We start from the raw sequence: 23,751 nt of genomic DNA, 5'->3' as shown, positions 1-23,751 counted from the left end.
TTTCCCCATATTATATATTATACCAAATAAAATGCATTATAGTTTACTGATTATGAGGAATAGCACTAAAGCAGAGGTCAGCAACCTTTTCCTGTAAGGAACAGAGTAAATGAATGGGGAGTGCATACGATGAATAATGGAAAGGAAAAATATAAAAGTCATGAATGCATAATCTTAGGGACACAAACATGAAACACTAATGATTGAATAGCACTGTGGTGGAACACAAGGGTCTCAAAACAAGACAGCTCTGATGAGTTTAAATCTCAGCTCCTGCATTGTACCTCTGAGTAAATTACCTCTCTAATCCTCAGCATCCTCATGAATAGATAGGGAATAATTATAGCATTTTGTTCTCAGGGTTCAGAGGACTGAATTAAACAAGCGACAAAACACTTAACATGGTGCCTGAAAGAGAGCAAGTACCCAATAAATAGCAGCAATAAAGAGTAAAATAATGGGTGGAACCTACGAGATAGCAAAAAACAAAAACAAAAAACATTTGGTCAGTTCTCACAGTTAATTCAAAGAATCTTGTACTGTCGTAGCACAATTTTCAAAATTTTATTGATGTATAATTGACATACAATATTATATTAGTTTTAGGTATACAGCCTAGTAATTTAATGTGAAGTGATGATCATGATAATAAATTCAGTTACCATCTGTCACCTTACAAAGTTGATACAATGTTATTGACTCTCCATGCTATATGTTACATCTCCAGGCACAACTTTTTATTGACATATAATGGAAATGTAACATTGTTCACATTTAAGGTGTACAGTGTGTTGATTTGGTATACTTTTATACTGCAATATGATTGCCACCATAATATTAGCTAACATCTCCATCACAGCATGTAATCATCATTTTTTTTCTGTGGTGAGAACATTTAAGATCTAGTCCCTAGGCCACCTTCAAGTATATAATACAATATTCTTAACTGTAATCACAATGCTGTGCATTAAATCCCCAGAACATATTCATCTTCTAACTGCAAGTCTGAACCTTTTAAGCAGCATCTCCCCAATTCTCTCACTCCCCAGCCCCTTGTAAACACCATTCTACTCACTGTGTCTATAAATTTGGCTTTTTAAGATTCCACATATAAGTGATATTATACAGGATTTGTCTTTTTGCACAATTTTCATTTTAAATTATTTTTGATATGGTTCTCTCATGGGCTATAACCCCAGGAAGAATGAACCTTGTCTGCCCATAAATGTATTCCTAGAGTCAAGCATAATCTCTGACATAACATAGGTGCTCAGAAAATATGCCTGAGTGAATGAATGGAGCAGAATGAGAAAGCATAGGATAAAATATAAATTCTATCGTTTATAGTTGTGTGTGCCAATACCTTCTCCATCGTCAAGTCTTTACTTATAAAATGGAGGCAATAGTAATACCCAATATAATTGCTGTGAGGAGTCAAGGAGAAAGATATTCTGATAAATACAACAACTTCCAACAGTGTCTGGGAGATAGTATCTAATAAATGTTACGCAAATCAAGTTTAGTGGTTTTGGTTCAAACTTATGCTGACCATAAGACTAAGCTAATCAAGTTTCTGTGTCCTTCAAGTGCATTATTTATTAGACTATTTATACCATATCTTGGACTCGTAACTATCAAAATGGCTTGTATTTAAATTTGTAACGTTTGTACCTTTGAACAAAAATCCATAAATAAAATGTGAAGGGAGATATTGTTTTCATAACTTTCTGCTCCTGAAAGAAAAGCCACTGATCTTAGTATAAAGAATCTAATTGATCCATTCTGCCAAAGCAGTGTGTTCTCACTCTGCACTCTCTGATTTTAAATTAAAAATTAATATGCCTACCTGTGCTCACTGGTGAATTTGCTGGGAATCATCAATATTTTATATACGGCACAGGCCAGTTTTATGTTGTGCTCTAATGTAGAAATGTAGAGGTGTTGCTGGGACCTAGCCAGTGGCTGGAGAAATTTCATCATCAGCAGAAGATGACAGTAACAGGAAACGTGATGAACCAAGAAGAAGAAATCAATGGCCTTTCTCTACCCTGCTGTGAAATTAATAATGGCACCCTATGAAACCAAAATATCTCTTGTTAAGTGCAAGAAGGCACAGAAAATCTTCATAACGAGGTTGTGGTAAAAAATAGCCATTAAAAGATATATATATATATATATACATACACACACACACATAAATATACATATATATATTTTTTTTCATGTTTGTTTGTTTTTGAGACAGAAACAGAGCGTGAGCGGGCGAGGGGCAGAGAGAGAGGGAGACAGAATTTGAAGCAGGCTCCAGGCTCTGAGCTGTCAGCACAGAGCCCAACATGGGGCTTGAACCCACGAACCGTGAGATCATCAGCTGAGCTGAAGTCAGATGCCTAACCAACTGAGCCACCCAGGCATCCCTAAAAGACATATTTTAAGTCATAGGAATATTTAATGTCATAGGAAAATGCCAATGATATAAGGTGAAATGTGAAACGAGAATGGAAAACCATATACAATAAGAACTCAATTATATACAATTATGTTTGTATATTAAGATCATTTGTTCTTAGCCTGAAAAAATGTGTAAATATGATAATGTCAGTTATCTTTAAATATTTGGGTTATGGATGCTTTTTATTTTCTTTTTAATACTTGCATGTTAGGTCAATTAGATTCTTACTCTCAGAAAAATAAAAGATACATGAGGCATTGACCACAGTGGGAGCTGACACTGAAAGAAAAAGAATTGTGCAGAAAATTCTAGAGACTATAATAGACCACATCTAGGCCCAAGTCATGAGAAAGCAGAAATTAAGAGAAAGTGGAAGTCAGGAGTCAGTTAAAAATATAGAGTATAAAGTGATGTCACTAATTTACATAGAGAGAAAAGGCCAAGAAAGCAATGGACTCCAGGTAATGGTGAAGAACAAGAATGAACATCCTGTTGCCGGACTTAGCCTTGAGCTCCTGCCCTTCCTGGGGCATGAATTTACTGTTTCCTGCCTGACTTAGCCTGGATGATTAAGCTATTTCCAGGTGTTTGTATGAGTACAATAAATGCCCTTACATGAAATTACTTGAGGGTCTCTTCCTTACAGCAGGAGATTAAATAAAATAACAACTGCAGTTAAAAGGAACTTTCATTGTATGACACTCCCCTTTTATACTCAATCTCAAAAGAGACCTAGAGAGGAATTATTTGCCGCACAAGTTAAGAAGAAATGGTGGTGGTGGTATTTGAAGGCACCCTGTAGTTATAAGTCTTTGAGTGTTTAGGATAGCACAGACCAACAAGTATCAAAGGTTCACAGACCCAAATAAGGACCTGCTCAAATTAGTACTGATGTTTGTTGGAGGAAACACTGAAGAACAGGGAAAAAGGAAGGTGTGATGAAGGCAAGAGATTTTTAAAGAGGTGGAGGGGTGCCTGGGTGAGTCAGTCGTGTGGGTGTCCAACTCTTGGTTTTGGCTCAGGTCATGGTCTCGTGGTTCATGAGTTCGAGAGCCATATCAGGATTTGTGCTGATGGTGCGGAGTCTGCTTGGGATTCTCTCTCTCCCTCTCTCTCTGCCTCTCCCTGACTCTCTTTCTCTCCCTCTCTGTGTCACTCTCAAAATAAATAAATAAACTTAAAAAAATTTTAAAATAAAGAAATGAAATTTTATGCATCGGGACTAAGATTAGGGATGACAAATAGGTTCTACCTTATATGTCCATCATAGTTGATTGATAATGGCTATCTAGAGTACAGTGAAGAGAAGGACCACAGAGCCAACCTGGGGACAGAACAATGTACTAGAATCAATTAGGAAGGTCTGCTACTTGTCTGCAAGTCCACAGTGAAGTCACAGGTAGAAGGGGTGGTGGCATGAAAAGAGTAGAGGCTTTGCAGTTCAAATACCTGTCCCACATCTTATATGTGAAGGGTTTGGGGGGAACTTATCTAAACTCCCTTAGGTTCCGTCTTCTCGTCATATAAATCATAACACCCACTTCACAGTTTTTCTGTGGGAATTCAATAACTTAACAGGTAAAGTCCACAAGACATTTCCAGGCACACACCAGGTGTCTAATAAAATGTTAGGCCCTTCTTCCTTAGCTTCATCTTTCAAAATCTTTGATTACAACTGCAATACTATTGGTCCACAATTAACTGCAAATGCACAGCACATACTGTCAGTCTATGATTGATTATTACTCTATCAGTCCATATTTTTGGCTCATGATTAGTCACAATTATATAGCCCACACTACAGGTTCACAGTTGATCACAACTCTATCACCCTATACTCTGGGTCCACACATTGTCATTTCTGCTATTGGAAAATAAGAAGGAAAAAAAAATACACATATCACAGACTGTTTATAACTGACTTGGAAAAAATGAAGTTCTTGCAGTGAGTGCCTAAAAACTATGCATAAGGTAGTTTGTTTTCATTGAATTGAAATGCTGACATTAACTCCTTTGGAAAATGCAAAAGATGAAAACCCTCTGTTCTTTCTTTTTAAAAAATATTTTAAATGATTATTTACTTTTGAGAGAGAAGACAGAGTGCGAACAGGAGAGGGGCAGAGACAGAGGGAGACACAGAATCTGAGGCAGCCTCCAGGCTTTGAGTTGTAGCACAGAGTCTGACGCAGGGCTTGAGCTCACCAACCCACCAACCGTGAGATCATGACTTGAGCTGAAAAGTTGGACCCTTAACCAACTGAGCCACCTAGGCACCCCTTCTCTGTTCTTTCTGAACAGAGAACTGAAACCTAGGTTTCTTGCTGAAACCTAGAACTGCTCTAAAAATCATAGGTTAATTTAAAAAGTAATTTATTCATAACTTTATGATAGAAATTAAAAAAAAAAAAAAACAGCAGGGACACATGGGTGGCTTAGTTGGTTGAGTGTCCAACTCTTGATTTCGGCTCAGGTCATCATGATCCCAGGGTCCTGGGATCCAGCCCTGTGTTGAGCTCTGCACTGAGCATGGAGCCTGCTTAAGATTCGCTCTGTCACTTCTCTCTCCTGCTGCCTCTCTCCCTGGCTTGAGCGCGCTCTCTCTCTCTCTCTCTCTCTCTCCCTCTCAAATTAAAAAAAAACAAATTCCATCTGTACCTGTGCACCACTATATCAGCCAGGAAATTCCAGTTTCTATCATCTCTTCTTCCCTGTTCTTATTTTTCCTCATCTACTTTATGACAAGGTTCGGATGAACAATGAGGGCAGGAAAAAGACAGCTATTCTGACTTTTTGATGAGGCTAATACCTAACTTTATAAAACATAAAAAAATATACAGTTAGCTCAGCTCTATCCACAAACTCCTAAAAGAAACAACTTGGTAAAAGTCAGTTAGGATTCAACTATTTTCTTTGCTTGTTTTGTAAGGCCTGAAGCTTCAGTATGCTTTTCCTATACTGCCTGATAAATTCCGAGTAAAAGGCTTAAGCTGGATTTTTCTATAAATCCTGAACCTAAAATTTAAAAGTAATTTGCAAAAACAGCAATAGGGTATACTGAGGGAGTTCATTCTGACCTGGCTTCATTTTACCCATTTTTATGTAGGAGTGACCCAATCAAACAATGTGACATACCTACTTACTATTATAACCTGCTCTTCAAAAACCGTGCTTCCAACAAATGTTTAACTAAGTTTATGATTCCTTTGGATTCCAGTTACCCTACATTATTGCCAGCTAAATCAAAATTGTACTACAGCTAAAATATAAAAGTTTTTTTTTTAAAAGAACATATGTTGTCTCATCAAACCTGTATATCTTTTTTACAGTTTGTTTAGCAAAATATGTGATTGTTTTTCATGTTGTAATAAGGATTGCTTTACAAAGGGTAAATCACTCTGGTATTCATCACGAACCTTTACACTGACCCTAGGATTCTTCCCCTCTGGGCAAAAATTTCCCACCTTTTAAAAGCTTCCATATATTCTACAGGGTAACTATAAGCATTAACATGTAAGTATATTTATATTCTTGATTTTTGCTCCACTTAGATGTTCTTCTTAGTTGTGTCAGAAACTGATTTTTCCCCATAATCCGTTCTCCCTTTCTCCTTATTAGTAATAGAACCCCTCCTCTAGCACTTGAATTTCAGCAAGGTACATGGTCACCCAGCGAGAGATTATGTCTCCAAGATTTGTTGGCAGCTAGACATGGCTACTTTACTAAATTCTAAATCAATGGATATGACAGAAGTGATATGTTCAACTTGCACTTCATATTCTTGAAAAATGTGCTTGTTCTCTGCATCCTCTTTGCCCCACTTCCATTAAATAGGAATCTGCCGTGAATCTGCAGCCCAAGTAATCCACAAAACACTAATTGTTGGTGTAACCAACATCAACCTGGTCCCCAAAGGGATTATACAACAATGCTGCTTATACACTAGATTATCTTCCTATTTCTGTATTACATTGTGGGAGAGAGATATGCCATCTTTTTTGATACTCTGTATTTGAGGGTATTTTTGTTATATCAGGTCAAGCAATACCCAACAGACATATACTAACTCTGGTGCCTTCTTTTTGTGGAAATAACTATTTAACATAAACCTTACCAGGAATCACTTCCTTATACAGCTGTTTTATGACCAATACAGGTTAAAGCAGCCCCTTCGTACCTTTTATAGATCTTACTGGAGTGTGCACAACACTTAATTGTACCTATTGGTTTATAGTAAACTAGACTGGACGTACTAGAGGACAGGAAGACTACCTTAACCCATCTTTGTTTCTCTAATGCTTAATGTGGTACTCAAGGAATAGATATTGCATTAATGGATTAATATTCTCCTTGATGATATAAAATAAATATCAAAATGTTGCAGTTCAATGAACTTTAATACTAATTTTATTATATCAGAGGTTACTTAAAATTATCACCATATATAATAACAGAAAGGCCAAGTTTTTCTCTACAAACTTAGGAAAATATGACTCTTCCAAAGTAATCAAGGCATTGAATCATCTCCTACTTAACTTTTTTATAGTGTATCAGATTTAGTACCTTTCTTGGCAGATTGAAGACTGTTATCATCACTATCTTCCCAAAGTGCAATTACCCTTCAAATTATTTTTAATTGGTTCTCACATATATATTTTTCAATATTTACTGCTTTTTAAAAATGAGTTTACCTTTCTAATTTCTGCTGGTACAGACTATTATACAGTTAATGTATAAGAAACTGAAATCAGAAAACCAAAATCAACAGAGAATATTCTTAGTAGACACTATTTATTGGAAAAAATCCAAACATAGAAATAAAACGAGTTGCTCTAAAAGTAAATTAGTTACTTGAAAATAGAAGACAGAACAAGAAGAAAAGTGGTTTTGAGCGCAATTAGCCAAGTGTGATTATGTACAAGAGACCAGACAGAGGTAAGCCAAAAGAAATATCTGGCATAGCAGTGAGGTCTTTGCTTGACAGGCCAACCACATTTAATCTCTGACAGCATGCAAAGGCATGAATTCTTTGTAAAACTATGTAATTAAGTGAAACTCTCAGCAGCTGCCCAGTAAATCTCTAGAGAGGAGACTGGCTAAAGGCTAGGTTCTATGGTTGTCAATGCTCCAGTTGAATGGTTTTTAATTTGACCCCTAAATGACAGTCACACATAGGTTTAAGAATCAGTAATGTATTTGACACAGTCTCCTCTGTAGCAGACAAAGAGACAAAGAGACACACAAAACAGGGGCTAAGAGATAAGCTCTACAAAAAACAAAAACAAAAACAAAAACAGGGGTGGAGGGCGTGCTTATGTCATCTAAAATCTTATTTTTAAATAAAAAATTTTCAATGTTTATTCATTTTTGAGAGAGAGAGAGAGAGAGAGAGAGAGAGAGAGAGAGAGACTGTGAGTGGGGGAGGGATAGAGAGAGAGGAAGACACAGAATCCGGAGCAGGCTCCAAGCTCTGAGCTGTCAGCACAGAGCCTGCTGCAGGGCTCAAACTCACAAACTGACATCATGTCCTGAGCTGAAGTGGGACGCTTAACTGACTGAGCCACCCAGGCACCCCTCATCTAAAATCTTATAAGCACCATGCATTTTTCTTGAAGAATTAAACCCTTGGGGCCGAGTCTAAGCAGGAGATCCCAAAGTACCAGGACAATGGGCTATTGGAGTCTAATGTCTTCCTTTTCATAAATTAAGTCAACATAAATATTTAAGTGTCTCCTGGGGTGCCTGGGTGGCTCAGTCGGTTGAGCATCAGACTCTTGACTTCTTCTCAGGTCATGATCTCATGGTTCGTGAGGTCAAGCCCAAAGTCCAGCTCTGTGCTGACAGTGTGAAGCCTGCTTGGGATTTCTTTCTCCCTTTCTCTCTGCCCCTCCCCAGCTCTCTCTTTGTCTTTCTCTCTCTTTCTGTCTCTCTCTCTCAAAAATAAATAAATAAACATTTAAAAAAAAGGAATTTAAGTGTCTCCTGAAACTGGCCGTGGCCAAAGGTAATTATCGTCGGAAATGTAGATGTTATAAGGAGATTTGGCAGTGCATTTAGTCCTTTCCTTATTCTCCACTAACTCATGCCTGGAGTGACCGACCATTCACTCCAGTTTGTCCAGGACTGTCCCTGTTAATGCCTGTTTAACTGAAATGGATTATTAATTTTTATTCTTAAAATGTTTACAGATAATAAATGCTCATGCTCATGCTCATTCGTTTAAAGATCAAGTCTCTTAACTCCATTTCCCAAATGTTCTTGAACCTGTCCACTTTGCCCCGCTTCTATTTTCTTCACATCATCTTTCATGAGGACTACTGTAGGAATCTCATGTCTGGTATCCTTTTTCTACTCTTGTTATTTTCCAAATTATTTTGCATAATACTGCAGAGAATCTTTTAAAAACAAAATTATGACACTTCCCTCCTTAAACTTCTTACATATTCCTGTGTTTAGACATAGGAAGATGTGCATAATCCTGACTCTGCCTGCCCCTCCAACCCCATCTGGTATCACTCCTTTCTTTTCTGATTCTTTGGCCCAATTAGATTTCTTCTAGGCCTCTTAGCTATCTTAAGAGATTTCACTTCTTTCTGTTCTTTCTTTCTGGAATAGACTTTCTCCTCTTACCTCCCTTCTTTTGGTCTTATTCGTATTCATCTTTTTGATCTCAGTTTAAATACCTCTTCCTCAGAAACACTTTCACAGATCTTCACAAACTAGGCAAGGTCTGTTCCTACAGCAATGACAATAATGCACAATTCTTCATAACATACAGACAGAGAATTCCATATATGTAAACTACTCCATATGCCCCATTAAGTCACAAGTTCCAGGAATAGAGAGATCATATCTTATTTTACTTGTTGCTAGATCTCCAACACTTCAGCATATAATGAATGTCCAACAGCTTTTTGTTGAAATAACCAAATGGGGAGTTCCAATTTCAGGCAGGTAAATATAAAGTACCTATTTACTCCTTAACTTTAAACACTATCTTTGAACAAGCCAATACTTCATAATATACATTACTTTCTGTTCTACTCCATAATTGAATATACAATAAACTAGATTTAGTCCAACAAATACCAGATTAAGGTAAAAGGTACATATATTTTGGTACATCTAATTATTTCATGTTTACAATCATGTTAAGCTTATATAATCAACATTTATATTCAAAAATTATTTCACATGCTTTATTTTTGCAAAATGAGGGTAAAAATAATAAAATATTCAGATAATTATATAAGTAGAGATGTGTAAAAATGCTTACATTGCTTAAATTGTAGCTTAAAGGAAACACCACAATGAAATTACTAGATATTTATCAATTAAGTATGAAAAGCTGAATTAAGTATGTGAAAACCAATGCATTATCATAAAGTCAAACATGCAGATAGGAAAGACAAACATGAAATTTGAAGATTACTTGTATTATGATTCAATTGATATTTAGGATCCATTTCTGTTAGGATGAATCTAGTTACAACACAAAGAAAACTCAACTCACTGTGGCTGGATCAATGGCTAGGTGGCTCAGTTGGTTAAGCGTCTGACTTTGGCTCAGGTCATGATTTCACAGTTTGTGGGTTCAAGCCCCTCACCGGGCTCTGTGTGACAGCTCATAGCCTGGAGCCTGCTTGGGATTCTGTGTCTCCCTCTCTCTGCTCCTCCCCCATTCACTCTCTGTCTCTTTCTCTCTGTCTCTATCAAAAATAAATAAACATCAAATTTTTTTTTTTAAATAAGATGGCTCCTTCAGCTTCAGATATCAAGTCCTCCACAACCACCATCATGGAAGGAATGAAATGGCAGGAGAAACAGAACCTTCTCTTCTGGGGCTTCTCTTTATCCAGTAAAAATGTCTCTTTTGGAAGTTGCCAAGAAGACTTCCCATTGTATATCATTGACCAGAATGAGATCACATGTACATTTCAAGATTTATCACTTAAAAAGAGTAATGGAATTACCATTAAGGCTTAAAGTAATCATGAGAACAAAGGATCTCAGCCCATTATATGAGCAAACAAGTCAGATCTTGAGTAGGCAACAACCGTCTGTCATAGAACTCAGAGTTGTATCAGATTCCTCTGAGCTAGAAAAGTAAAGTGGTAACAGTGAACATAGTTATACAATTGAAATTTTGTTTCCATACATTCTAACATAAAATAACTTCAGGGAAAAACAACTATTTCTTTTTTGTTGTTGTTAATGTTTATTTATTTCTGAGAGAGAGAGAGAGAGAAAAAGAGAGAGAGCACAGGGAAGGGGCAGAGAGAGAGAGAGAGACAGACAGAATCCCAAGCAGGCTGAACTCTGTCAACACAGAGCTCAACATAGGGCTCTATCCGACAAACCATGAGATCATGCATGACCTGAGCCCAAATCAAGTGTTGGATGCTAAACCAACTGAGCCACCCAGGTGCCCTGAAAAATAACTATTTCTAACACAGAAGGGGATAAATTAAATATGAAGCCATATAAATTGTTAGAAGCTTTCTATTTTTGAAAACATAACTATCTGGGCAGTTTAAGAGACTCAAATAATATGACACTTAAAAATAAGCCTTCTTTCAGAGCCATTTCAATCAATACTCACAGCAAATACATAGTAATTGGTAAAAGGTTTTATTTAGCTGCATGAATTTCATAATTATGTTACATTTAAGAGGAAAGAAGACAAACAAAAATGTGGAGATTCATTTCATACTCAAACTCTCACTTTCAATCTACCTGTAATTACATTCTTAATTTTATATTGCATCCAACCCAATGATAAAAAAAACACCTCAAATCACATCAATCTTTCAGTTGCATCTTAGAGAAATAATGGCTCTGAACCAAATACCCAGGTACTAACTAGTTTAGTTTTAATTCTGAGCAGATGGACTAGGATTCTCAAGGTCAAATTTATAGGATCTTCTCGGAAAAATATCTCATGGTTTCTGTATCATAGCAGATGGTGAAAATATTTTAGGGCTATTTTCAAATGATGTTAGTGAAACCACATTCCTATTAGTTGTCTTACATGACTTCCATAAACATGATTTTACTTCCAAATCAAGAGTTACAATTGATGGATCTTAGCAGGGCTCTTCTGAGATATCATTATCAACAATGACACACTGAGAATTTATATTCCAAATTCAGAGCTGAATTACAGAAGAGGAAGCAATGGATCTCCTGAGATAAATAGACAGATACAGATAAAAGTTGTTATAATACATATCCTATTTTCCTATATAAAAGGAAACAATTTCTATCTTCTGTTATGGTAGAGTTTTAAATTGATGTTTCTTTTTGGAAGATAAGCACAATATACTTCTTCATTTTGACCCCTTAAGCAACTTGACATACTACAGACATCCAATAAGTTATATATATATTTTTTCTTCTGGGGGGTATAACTTTTATTTTTACTTTCAAGATAAAATATTGTGAAAGGAATACGCTGTCTGGGGCAATGTCAGGTGTCTACTCCTTCCACTCTGATTTATCTTCTTGGGAAATTGTTTTCATTGCCTAAAATCTTATTGGGAAGGTAATTCTCAGCTATTTTATCCCACTCCCAAAGTGGAAAGTGGGAAAGTCTCAGAGTCCTCACATTTCTTAAACTGGCTGGGGCTGGGAAATGGCATGAATTTGGCTAATAAAGCCCTTCCCCTGGGACTTTGGATCTTGAGTGATGCAAGGATGAAATGAAGTACTGAGTTCATTTGTTACAACAGCAAAGGCAGGAGTGGTAATGCTGGCCTAATTAAGACTGTTCCTGCTACTCTGGTTCCTATTTCCCAGGCCCCCTCCAATTCTTGGTTTCACACCTATCCCAAGCCAGTCCTCATTGTTCTAATAAGTACTCTTTTGCTTAAGTAGAGTTGGTTTCTATATTTGTAATAAAAATTTTTAAATATAGACAAAATTAGATAATAGAAATATCTATAACATACTGTTTTATAGCATTCTTTTCCATTGCTATATCCTGAACATTTTTCATGATCAATACAAGTATTACACAACATAAGCTTTAACGGTCACCTGGCTTATTTGCATGGATATACTATAGTTTACTAGAATCTGTTTAAGCAGTCCTGGATATTTAGGTGTTTCCTTTTTCTTTTTTACCATTATAAAAAACCCTCTGGTTAAATTTGTTTTTTCTTTTTGTATTCAAGTTAGTTAACATAGTGCAATCTTGGTTTCAGGGGTAGAACTTAGTGATTAATCTCTTACATATGACACCCACTGCTCATCCCAAAAAGTGCCCTCCTTAATCCCATCAACCATTTAACCCACCCCTCCAACAACCTCCCCTCCAGCAACCCTCAGTTTTCTTTCTGTATTTGAGTCCCTTATAGGGCCCCCCCCTCTTTGTTTTTATCTTATTTTTCCTTCTTTTCTCTTATGTTCATCTGTTGTGTTTCTTAAATTCCACATATGAGTGAAACATATGATACTTGTCTTTCTCTGACTGATGTCTTTTGGTTAGCATCTTATGTACACATCATTCTATACAGTTCTGATATTTTTACCTTGTAATAAATTTCTAAAAGTGGAATTATTGGGGCAAAAGGTAAACAAATTTTGAAAGCGTTGAATTACGCCCTGCAAGGAGGGTTGTACCTATTTATCATTCTATTAGCAGTGTACGAAGAAGGTGCCAATTCTAAGATCTTATCCATTAGTTTTATTGTAAAGATAGGAGACTATAAAGCCATTCAACTTTACTTGCCCAAATATACAATTTAGACAGCAATCAATCTTTGGCTTGAGGAGCCCCATGTAATAAAGGGGAAGAGTTACAATAGAACAAAATGCATACTTTGTACCATTTACAAGTTCCCCCCAGAGTTCTTAGTACAACTGAATATGACCCATTTCCATATATGTTTTCTTGTGGATGGATACTGTGAAAGCTTTCATAGTGAGTTAGAAGGAAGAGGAAGAAAGAATCAAAGAAAACTCTGCCGGCCTTCATTATAGCTGCTTCTCACAGCTAACTTACTCATACTCTCAAAGCTAAGGAATGAAGGATTTCCTAACTACAAAAAGTATATTTACACAAAAGACACTGCTAAAATCCATTATAGGGCTGGCATGCCCAGAGAGAGTCTAAGTCTAGTCTTGGTCCAGAAAGTTTTCTCTATATTGTTCTGTAAAAAATTACATGGCATCTTCCTGAGTCAATTTTAACTCATGTAAACAGTGATCCTACTGACACAATAAATGAGGCCATCTAGGTAGATCTGTGCTCAAATGACAGTATATTGGAAAGCAGAGGCTGATGAAATCCATTTTCATGTCTTAGCTGTTGTGTGCTAAGGAAATACACTCAGAAACACAATATTTTGAATTTTGGTATATTTATCAAGAACCAAATAGGCATATTAGTCCATGTGTATGTAAGTATGTGTGCACATGAATGTGAATGTACATGTGTGTGATCTGAATAAATCCAAAGGCCCCAAGGGGCCCAAGTTCAGTGAGGTGTTAAATTCAAAGAATCACAGCTCTTGCAGGGAAAAAGTAATTAAAATATTTCAATTATTTACTCAATCTCTCACAGATAAATGCATTTTAATGCACAGCAAGTATCTTTAGAATTCTTGTCTCCCTGTCCCTGATTTTCTTTACAAAGCAGCTATACCCTGAATTGTTTCTCCCAGTCTCAATTCCCAGTTGTCCCAAATTCAGCCTTTTTTTCTCTCTCCCCTTCCTCATCTCTCAGCTGCTTGAATCACTTAGCATCTCTGACTTTTCAAGTATTCCCTGTATCCAAAATACTATCTGATTATATATAACAAAGGTACATCAAAGTGTCAACATGGTAAGCGGCTAGATGCTGTGGGAAGTAGGAGAATACTATGAGAATTAAAGTATTAATTGATTTAATTTGAAATATACATTAACAATGTTGTCCCTGACATATTCACATACAATTCATGGCAAAATAGCCTCACAAAGTAGTAGATAAAATGTTCTATGTCAATTTTAAAGATTCCTGGTCTAATTAGTATGCATACATTCTCCAAGGAAAGAGAACTTATGAATAAGGGCTTTAAAAAACAAAGTTTATTTGTTTGTTTTTACTTTTCCAGAGAAGACAAAGGAAAATGGTGCTTTAATGCTTAGTGCTTTACTAATGGATGTATTAGTGTCTTAAATAGCACTGGACATTTCTAACTTTTTTTTTTTTTAATTAAAAGGGAAACTTCTGCTGAAAAGAAACAAATAATTGAAGTACTCAAACATCTAGAATGAAGCTAGGAAATCTGATTATCATAGAATTTTCATAGATGCAAATGATCCTAGACAGTCTTAAAAATTATTCTAGTGACATTGTGAGACTCTAGTGAAACTATGTGACATTGAAGTGCTTCTTTATTATGAATTTGCTTTATTTTTAAAGCCATGATCTCTATTGTAGAGGAACACACGAAAGCATATTTTGTAAAAGACAAAAAAAGGGCAATCTCCTAGGTTAAAAAAATTACAATATATTATCGGCACCTAAAACTTTCACCTTTCCTTTAAAAAATAGTGAGAAACTTGTATAATTATATGTTGGAAGGAGAAGAGAGTAAGAGATTGTCAGCACTAGTAATTTGTCAACAGAGTTCATCTTTTGCAACTTAATGTTAGCTATAGATTGAGCTTTTATTTCTCTCATAGTTACTTAACCTGACCACTCCAAGTGCGCACAGTGACTCTTCCTTAATGTTCATTTTTTATTATATGAAACATCTGTTTAGATGCATACACTGAATTAAGAGTTTTATACATTCCAAATTTATATTGATATCATAAAATAGGTTTAGTATTAATGAAATGCATTTTCAACAATCCAAGATATGCAATCAATGATAAAATGTTTCTCCAGGGAGAAATAAGGCTACACATAGTTAAGGTATGCTGGGCAGCTCACTGTGTCTTTGAACAAGAGTCAATAAATTATGTATATTCTGCACATCCAATTGCTGGCCTCAGTAGCTGCCTAAAAACCAGGTAAAATAAATAATTGCTTAGTCCTATTTCAGACCTATAATAATATCTTCTAGAAACAACAAAATTATTGGTGATGGAGTATAATGTTTTTCAAAGTTTTTTGAAGGCTTTCTATTTGTTTCTAATTCATTCCAGTATATCATCAAATATGTGTAGGATGTCTCCTATGCGCAATATGCCTAAAAAATGCATATATGCATAAAAAAATAAATAAGAGTGTCTCTGCCTTCAAGGATCTTACATTCTTATGGGCAAAGAGGGAAAGGACTTGACAAATACAATGCAAGCATGAACAAAGCACTCTGGAGTTTTCTTTCACAATTAGTCTTCATTCACTCAGTATCTAACCCATCAACATTTCTTTTGATTTTCTCCCAAATATCTCTCAAATCTGTTGACTTCTTTCTATGTCTTACCACCCTAGTCCAAGTTGTGTGATCTTCTATTTAGTCTCTGCAGTAATCTCCCAGTGAATTTTTCCACATTCACTCTCTGTCTACCATAATCCATTGTCCACAGCAGCCAAAGAAACTTTTCAAAATCATATCTGATCCTCTCCTTCCCTCTGTTCCCCCAGACATGCAACTTCTGTATGTCTTCCTTTTGTTCTTAGTATAGAAACCCAACCTCACAAGTGGGGCTCCTGGCTTCTCTCTAAACTTGCTTTGAGTGCTCCTTTTCAATAGTATATACAAGGGCCTTGCACATATCAATCTTCTTCTAATCTTAGGATGGGGCCAGCAGCCCTGAATACAGTTTTTCTTTCTTTCTTTTTTTCCCCCTGAGACACTCTTACCCTTACTGTATCCCCACCTTATCTGATTAATTTCTATTTATCTTGCTAATCTCCGCTCAAAGAGCATTTCCTAAGAAAAGAATCCAAGATATGCAAGATCATCAGGTTCGGTTACAAATTCTCCTAAGTGATTTCAGTTGCTCACTTTGCAGTTTTTATTTATATTTCTAATTATTAGAATACTCAATTATTAGCTGTCTCTCCTACCAAACGACTTATCATTATATCATCATTAGCATATGCATTGTTGTAGTAGCTGCTCAGTTAACACTTGTTGAATAATTGGGAAAAATGCTTAGGAAAGGAAATATCTGTTGTAAATGTAAGCTTCATTTATAAAAGAAATCATTAATAGTCTATTTCAATTAAAAATTATATTGTACATAAAGTTAAAAAATAGGCATGGTCATAGTGCAATAAACAAGTATGTACAAAATAAAGTCTTTTAGGGTATCATTTATTTCTGGCCACTTCTGCTCCCAATACCAAAAGGGGAACATATTCTGATGTAGCTCATACCAAAGCTTTTTCCATATGGAGCGACACAGGTTTATGAAAGGAAAAATGAAACTTTCCAGGTATTTCGTAAAACCCACTTCAGACACTGAAACAAAACCAAAATTTGATGCATCAAAAGTAATAATATTCTAGCAGTTGATCCTAACTCTTTAAGCGTTTCAAATCAATGAATAACATTAATTGGGCCACTGCTACTGCATTGCATGATATTAAGATTTGTTGCTTTACTTTTTGAAATCACCTTTTTATTTTTAGTTCAATGTATACATTATTTTCACTGACAGTATTGAGGTTTTTTTTTAAGTCAGTATTGGGATACCCAGGTAGCTCAGTCGGTTAAGCATCTGACTCTTGGTTTCAGCTCAGGTCACGATCTCAGTGTGTGAGTTCAAGCCCCACATCAGGCTCCACAATGATGGTGCAGAGCCCACTTGGGATTCTCTCTCTCCTTCTCTCTCTACCCCACCCCCATTTGTTCTCTCTCAAAAATAAATAAACTTTTTAAAAAAGGTCAGTATTATTATTAATGGTATCCAACTTCAGACTATGAAACAACTTGACAAAATGAGTCTTACATGAGGATGTTAAAAAACTTATGCAAACATCACCACGATTTACTTTCAGCATATTTTCATCACTTCAAAAAGAAACCCCATTCTCATTAGCAGTCAATCCTCACTCACCCTCCCCTCCCCCCAGCCATTTCCCTCTCCTTTCCTGGCAAACACTAATCTACTTTCTGTCTTTACAGACTTGCCCGTTCTAGACATTCTACAAAAATGGAATCTTACATTATGTGGCCTCTGGTCACTTTCACTTAGCATAATGTTTTTCAAGCTTCATCCATATTGTAGCATGGACCAGGACTTTATTTTTATTTATGACTGAATAAAATATAGCTTTTGTTTATCCTAATTCATCAGTTGATAGACACTGGAGTTCTTTCTATTTCTGGCTATTATAAATAATGTTTCTGTGAATATTCATATCTAAGTTTTTGTATGAACATAAATTTTCATTTATCTTGGGTATATACCTAGGAGTGGAATTACGGATCACAGGCTAACTCTTCAATTTTGTAAGGAATTTATAAATGTCTTCCAAAGCAGGTGCACCATTTTGTAATGCCCCCACAATGTAGGAGAGTTTCGATTCCTCCACATTATAATCCACCTTTTTAGACAATCATCATCTTAGTGAGTGCCAAGTGCTATTTCATTGTGGTTTTGATTTGCATTTCCATAATGGCTAATTATATTGAGCATATTTTCACATGCCTGTTGGTCATTAGTTTATCTTCTTAGGAGAAATATGTAAACAAAATTTTGTCCATTTGCTAATTGGGTTTTATATCTTTTTATTGTTGAGTTGTAAGAGTTCTTTAAATATTATAGATACAAGTCCCTTATCGATACATGGTTTATAATATTTTTCTCTTATCATGTGGGTTATCTGTCACTGTCTTTTTTTTGCATGTCTTTACTTATTTTTTAGTAATTTCTACACCTAACATGGGGCTCAAACCCATGACCTCCAGCACAAGAGTCGCATGCTCTTCTGATTAAGCCAGCCAGGCACACTTATTTTCACTTTTCTGACGGTGTTCTTTAATGGTTTCTGGAAGGGATCCAACTTCATTCTTTTGCATTTAGATAAGCAGTTGTCCCAGCACAATTTGTTGAAAAGTTTATTATTTCCCCTATCAAACTGTCTTGGTACCCTTGTCAAAAATCAATTGACCACAAATGTATGAGTTCATTTCTGGACTCCAAGTTATTTTCTATTGCTCTATATGTCTGTTATGCCATTACCACACTTCTTTAATTGTTATACCTTTGTCATAAGTTTTGAGATGAAAGACATTCTATGCTCATGGATTTGAAGTACAATATTGTTAAAATGTCTATACTCCCTAAACCAATCTACACATTTAATGCAATTGCTGTGAAAATACCAAAAACATTTTCCACAGAACTAGAACAAACAATCCAAAACTTTGTATGGACCCACAGAAGACCCTAAGTAGCCAAAGCAATCTTGAAAAAGAATAAAAAACCTGATTTCCAGACTTCAAGTTAGATTCCAAAGCTGAAGTAATCAAAATAGTATGGTACTGGCACAAAAACAGGTAGATAAATGGAACAGAATAGAAAACCCAGAAATACACCCACCATATATGTGTGGCTAAGTAATCTTTGACAAAGGAGGAAAGAATATACAATGAGAAAAAGACAGTTTCTTCAACTGCTTATGTTAGGAAAACTGGACAGCTATGTGCAAAAGAATGAAACTGGGCCACTTTTTCATGCCATGCATAAAATAAACTCAAATGGATTAAAGGTCTAAATGTGAGATCTGAAACCATAAAAATCATAGAAGAAAGCACAGGTAGTAACTTTTCTCACATCAGCCACAGCAACATTTTTCTAGATATGTCTCCTGAGGCAAGGGAAATAAAAGCAAAAATAAACTGTTGGGACTACATCAAAATAAAAACCTTCCGCAAAGCAAACAATCAACAAAACTGAAAGACAACATATGGAATGGGAGAAGACATTTGCAAATGACACACCTGACAAAGGGTTAGTATCTAAAATATATAAAGAACTGATACATCTTAGCACACACACACACACATACACACACACATACACACACACACACACCAAATATTCCAATTAAAAATGGGCAGAATACATGAGCAGACATGTCTCCAAGGAAGACATACACATGGTCAACAGACACATGAAAAGATGCTCAACATCATTCATCATCAAGGAAATGCAAATCAAAACCACAATGACATATCAATCACATCACACCTGTCAGAATGGCTACAATAAAAAACACAAAAACAAATGTTAGCAAGGATGTGGATGTAGAGAAATAGGAATCCTCCTGCACTGTTGGTAAGAACACAAACTGATAGAGCAACTGTGGAAGACAGTAAGGAGGTTTCTCAAAAAGTTAAAAATAGAACTACCCTATGATCCAATAATTGTACTCCTGGGTATTTACTGAAAGAATAGAAAAACACTAATTCAAAGGGATTTATATACCTCTCAGCATGTTTACAATAGCCAAATTATGGAAGCATTCTAAGTGTCCATTAATAACATAAATATATAAAGAAAATGTGTTGGGGCGTCTGAGTGACTCAGTTGGTTAAGCGCCCTACTCTTGATTTCTGCTCAGGTCATTATCTCACAGTTGTGGGATTCAGCCCCACGTCGAGCTTTATGCTGACAGCACAAGTCTGCTTGGGATTCTCTTTCTCTGCCCATCCCCACTCTCTCTTTTTCAAAATAAATAAATTAGCATTAAAAAAGAAGACATGAGTGTGAATGGAATATTATTCAGCATTAAAAAAGAAGAAATCTTGCCATTTGCAACAACATGGATGGAGCTACAGAGTATAATGCTAAGTGAAGTAAGTTAGTCAGAGAAAGACAAATACCATATGATTTCACTCATATGTGGAATTCAAGAAAAAAAAAAAACAAATGAGCAAAGGATAAAAGAGAGAGAGACAGAGAGAGAGAGGGAGAAACCAAGAATAGACTGTTAACTATAGAAAACAAACTGATAGTTACCAGAGGGGAGGTAGGTTTGGGGACAAGAGAAATAAACGATTGGGATAAAGAGCAAGCACACTTATTATGATGAGTACTGAGTAATGTACAGAATTATTGAATCACTGTATTATTCACCTAAAACTATTATAACACTGTTTGCAAACTGTACAGGAATTAAAATAAAAAAGTTAATTAAAAAATTACAGAGAAATATAAAGAAGATAAAAATCACTTGGAATCACCAGAAATTATAACATATTAAATCTTCTAGAATATGCCCTTCTTTTTTACATAAATAAATAAATGAATAAATATTTCAAAGTAAAATAAGAGCATTTTCTAATTTTGTTTCTCATTTATTTTTTTCTTTTTTAATGTTTATTTGTTTATTTTAGGGGGAGGGACAGAGAGAAGGAGAGAAAGAATCCCAAGCAGGCTCTGCAAGGCTCACACTCATGAACCGTGAGATCATGACCTGAGCCAAAATCAACAGTTGGGCACTTAACCAACTTAGCCATCCAGGCACTGCTCATTTCTTTTTTGATTCATTGATTATTAATAATTTAAAAAATATTCTACCACATAATTGTGAATTTCCTAATTTTCTCTTTTATAATCATTTCTAATTTTATTTCATTATAATAAAATATACTTTATGTGGTTTTATTTTTTAAATATTTTTGAGACTTCTGGGGCTGGCTCACTTGAACTTCCAACTCTTAATTTTGGCTCAGGTCAAAATCCCAGGGTTGTGGAATCAAGCCCTGTCTGCATTGGGCTCTGTTGCTGAGCATGAGCCTGCTTGCTCATTCTTGAGCTTCTGCTCAAGATTCTCTGCTTGAGATTCTCTCTCTCTCTCTCTCTCTCTCTCTCTCTCTCTCTCTCTCTCTCAAATAAAAAGTAAATTATTTTGAGACTTCTTTTATGGCTTAACATGTGGTCTATACCAGAAAATGTTCAATGTACTTTGGGAAGAATGTGTAGTCCAGTGTTGTTGTGTGAGGTGTGTATCTTAGGTCTAATTGGTTTCTATGTTATTTGCATCTTCTATTTTCTTCTTGAACTTCTGTTGAGTATTCATTACTACAAGTGAGTATTTATCTACAAATATTATTGTCAAACTGTTATCCTCTCTTTTGTCTTAAATTTTCCTTCATTTTAGAAGGATAACTTTGCTACATTTAGAATTCTTGATAATCTTTGTCTTCCAGCACTTTGAATATTCCATCGAATTACTTTGGCCTCCATGATATTTGGTGAGAATCATCTGTTGATCCTTTTTATGTGACGAGTTGTTTCTCTCTCGCTCCTTTCAAGATTTTATGTCTTTGGCTTCAGGCAGTTTGGCTATATATGTCAGGTATGGATCTCTGAGGTCTTCCTACTTGGAGTTTGTGGAACTTCCTTTAGATCCATATTAATGTTTTCGATCTGATTTCAGAATTTTATAGCTGCTATTTCTTAAATATTCATTCTGTATTTGTCTCTTAGAACTCTTCTTATGGGTATGTCGATTAGCTTCATGCTTTATCCACAGCTCTCTAAGACTTTTCATCTTTTTTCATTTTTTTTTTTTTCTCTTTTGCTCAGACTACTTTGAATGAACCTGTCTTCAACTTAACTGGTTGTTTCTTCTGTCAGTTCACATCCGAAATTGAGTATCTTAAGTGTATTTTTCATTTTATTTATTGTAATTTCCAACTTCAAAGTTTCTATTTTGTTCTCTCCCATAGTTCATATCTTCTATATCGCTCTTCTGTTTTTGGTGAGATATTGTTCTCACACATTCCTCTGATTCTTTAGAAATGGTTTTCTTTAGTTATTTGAACATATTTATTATTGATGACTTAATGTTCAAATCCTTGTGTTCTTAATGGAATTCAGCCAATTTTCCTGAATAAATACTCCTCAGACTGCTGCAAGCCTTTAATTTCTAGAGTTCTGAAGAGGTTGAATTTGACATTTTTTTCTAGTGCTCTTGATGCTTAATGCAGATATAGATTTTCGAAAATCTAACTCTATGATTCTGAAAATGTGATTCCCTTTCTCTTTTGTTTCCTAACTTTAGTGAGCAAAACTGAAAGATCCTCCTAATTGAAAATACTGAAAATTAACTTTTCTCAAAATGTGGATAGTTTTAGAATATTTTATTACAGAGGTCAAAGTATTTATTTGTAAATACAGAAAATATGCCATTAATGAATTTATGTAGCTGCTGCTAACAAAGGGGAAGGGTGTGAGACTTTCTAAAAGCATAAACAGTATTCATTTCCCTTAAACTCCTCAATTATGTAAATATAAATATTTATTTAGGTATTTGACAAGTATTTGGGGTCTAGTTACTGCAAATAGGAAAAATTAACTTATTTCTTCTGTGTTTATAAAGAAGATTAATTCAAACCAATAAAATATACTCTACCCATTTTCTCCATAAATAGAAGAGGAAGGAAAAAAAAGAAAGAAAAGAAAAAAAGGAACCCTCACTCAATTCCAAATAATCAGTGATTTCAGGATAGCTTCCCCAAGTAGGAAACATTTCAATAGAGGTCTCTTTTGAAATTTTCAATTAAATATTCAGAAGTAAATAGTTGTATTTAAATTTTAAAATTTCATTTTAAAATCAAGCTCTGGGACATCTTTAGAAGTAAAATAGAATAAAGTTGCTTTCCTTTTACCTAAGGAGATACATATGAAATGATCTGTGTGGCTTCATCAATCAAAGGATAAGGTCTCTTAAAAATTTCTTGAAGTTGTTCCTATGGTTACCATTTCCTATTAATATAGAGTCAATACTTTACATTTAAGGTTATGCAGTACTTAAACAGTCTCCCATAATGAATATAAAGTTATAAATATAAGGTAATAGGGTATTTAATAAATGTTTAATCAAGGATTTTATAATGTCTTATGTTGAATTTAAAGGATACCATATGTGTTACAAGTGATGAAAACAAAGATTTTACCTCCTATGATCAATTATATATTTTTTTCCTTTAAAAAATGTTCACTCATCTCATTTATAGCAATACAAACTTATCACTTCTCAGCCTTTTGGCTAAGATCAAGTGTAGTATAGCAAAACAAATTCATGGCTGAATTTTCCATGTTTACTCTGATTCAGATTTTTTCAGTTATAAAGGAATAATTGATTACCTAATAATATAGAAAATATGATAGTTTGATAGTTATTAATAATTTTCTGTATTAAAAATACAACTCCTCTCTCCTTGCTTATTTTTTACCTTAATTAATCTCCTTTTATTTCATCAGAGTTTTGCTTGATTCTACAAGCATTTTCCTCTCCAAACTGTATCCCGCTGTAGTTTGTAAATGGCAAAGAATGTTGACACTTCTTTTAGATCATTTAGGAAAAGATGGATCCTGAGTACTATCTTTTTGCTAGTTTA

General features: G+C 35.1%; 1 protein-coding gene and 1 pseudogene across 9 annotated transcripts in view; one reads left to right on the top strand and one right to left on the bottom strand.

Annotated features, from left to right (window-relative positions):
* Nucleotides 1-23,751, bottom strand: part of MAGI2 (membrane associated guanylate kinase, WW and PDZ domain containing 2) — a 1,355,992-nt gene that overhangs the window by 993,654 nt on the left and 338,587 nt on the right. The gene's annotated exons all lie outside the window — the stretch shown is intronic.
* On the top strand, nt 23,380-23,502 carry LOC112867116 (U2 spliceosomal RNA; annotated as a pseudogene).

This window comes from Puma concolor, chromosome A2, assembly GCF_028749965.1.
Source record: "Puma concolor isolate L17-30 chromosome A2, mPumCon1.1.hap2, whole genome shotgun sequence".
Lineage (NCBI taxonomy): Eukaryota > Metazoa > Chordata > Mammalia > Carnivora > Felidae > Puma > Puma concolor.
This window is presented reverse-complemented; position numbering and strand designations above follow the sequence as displayed.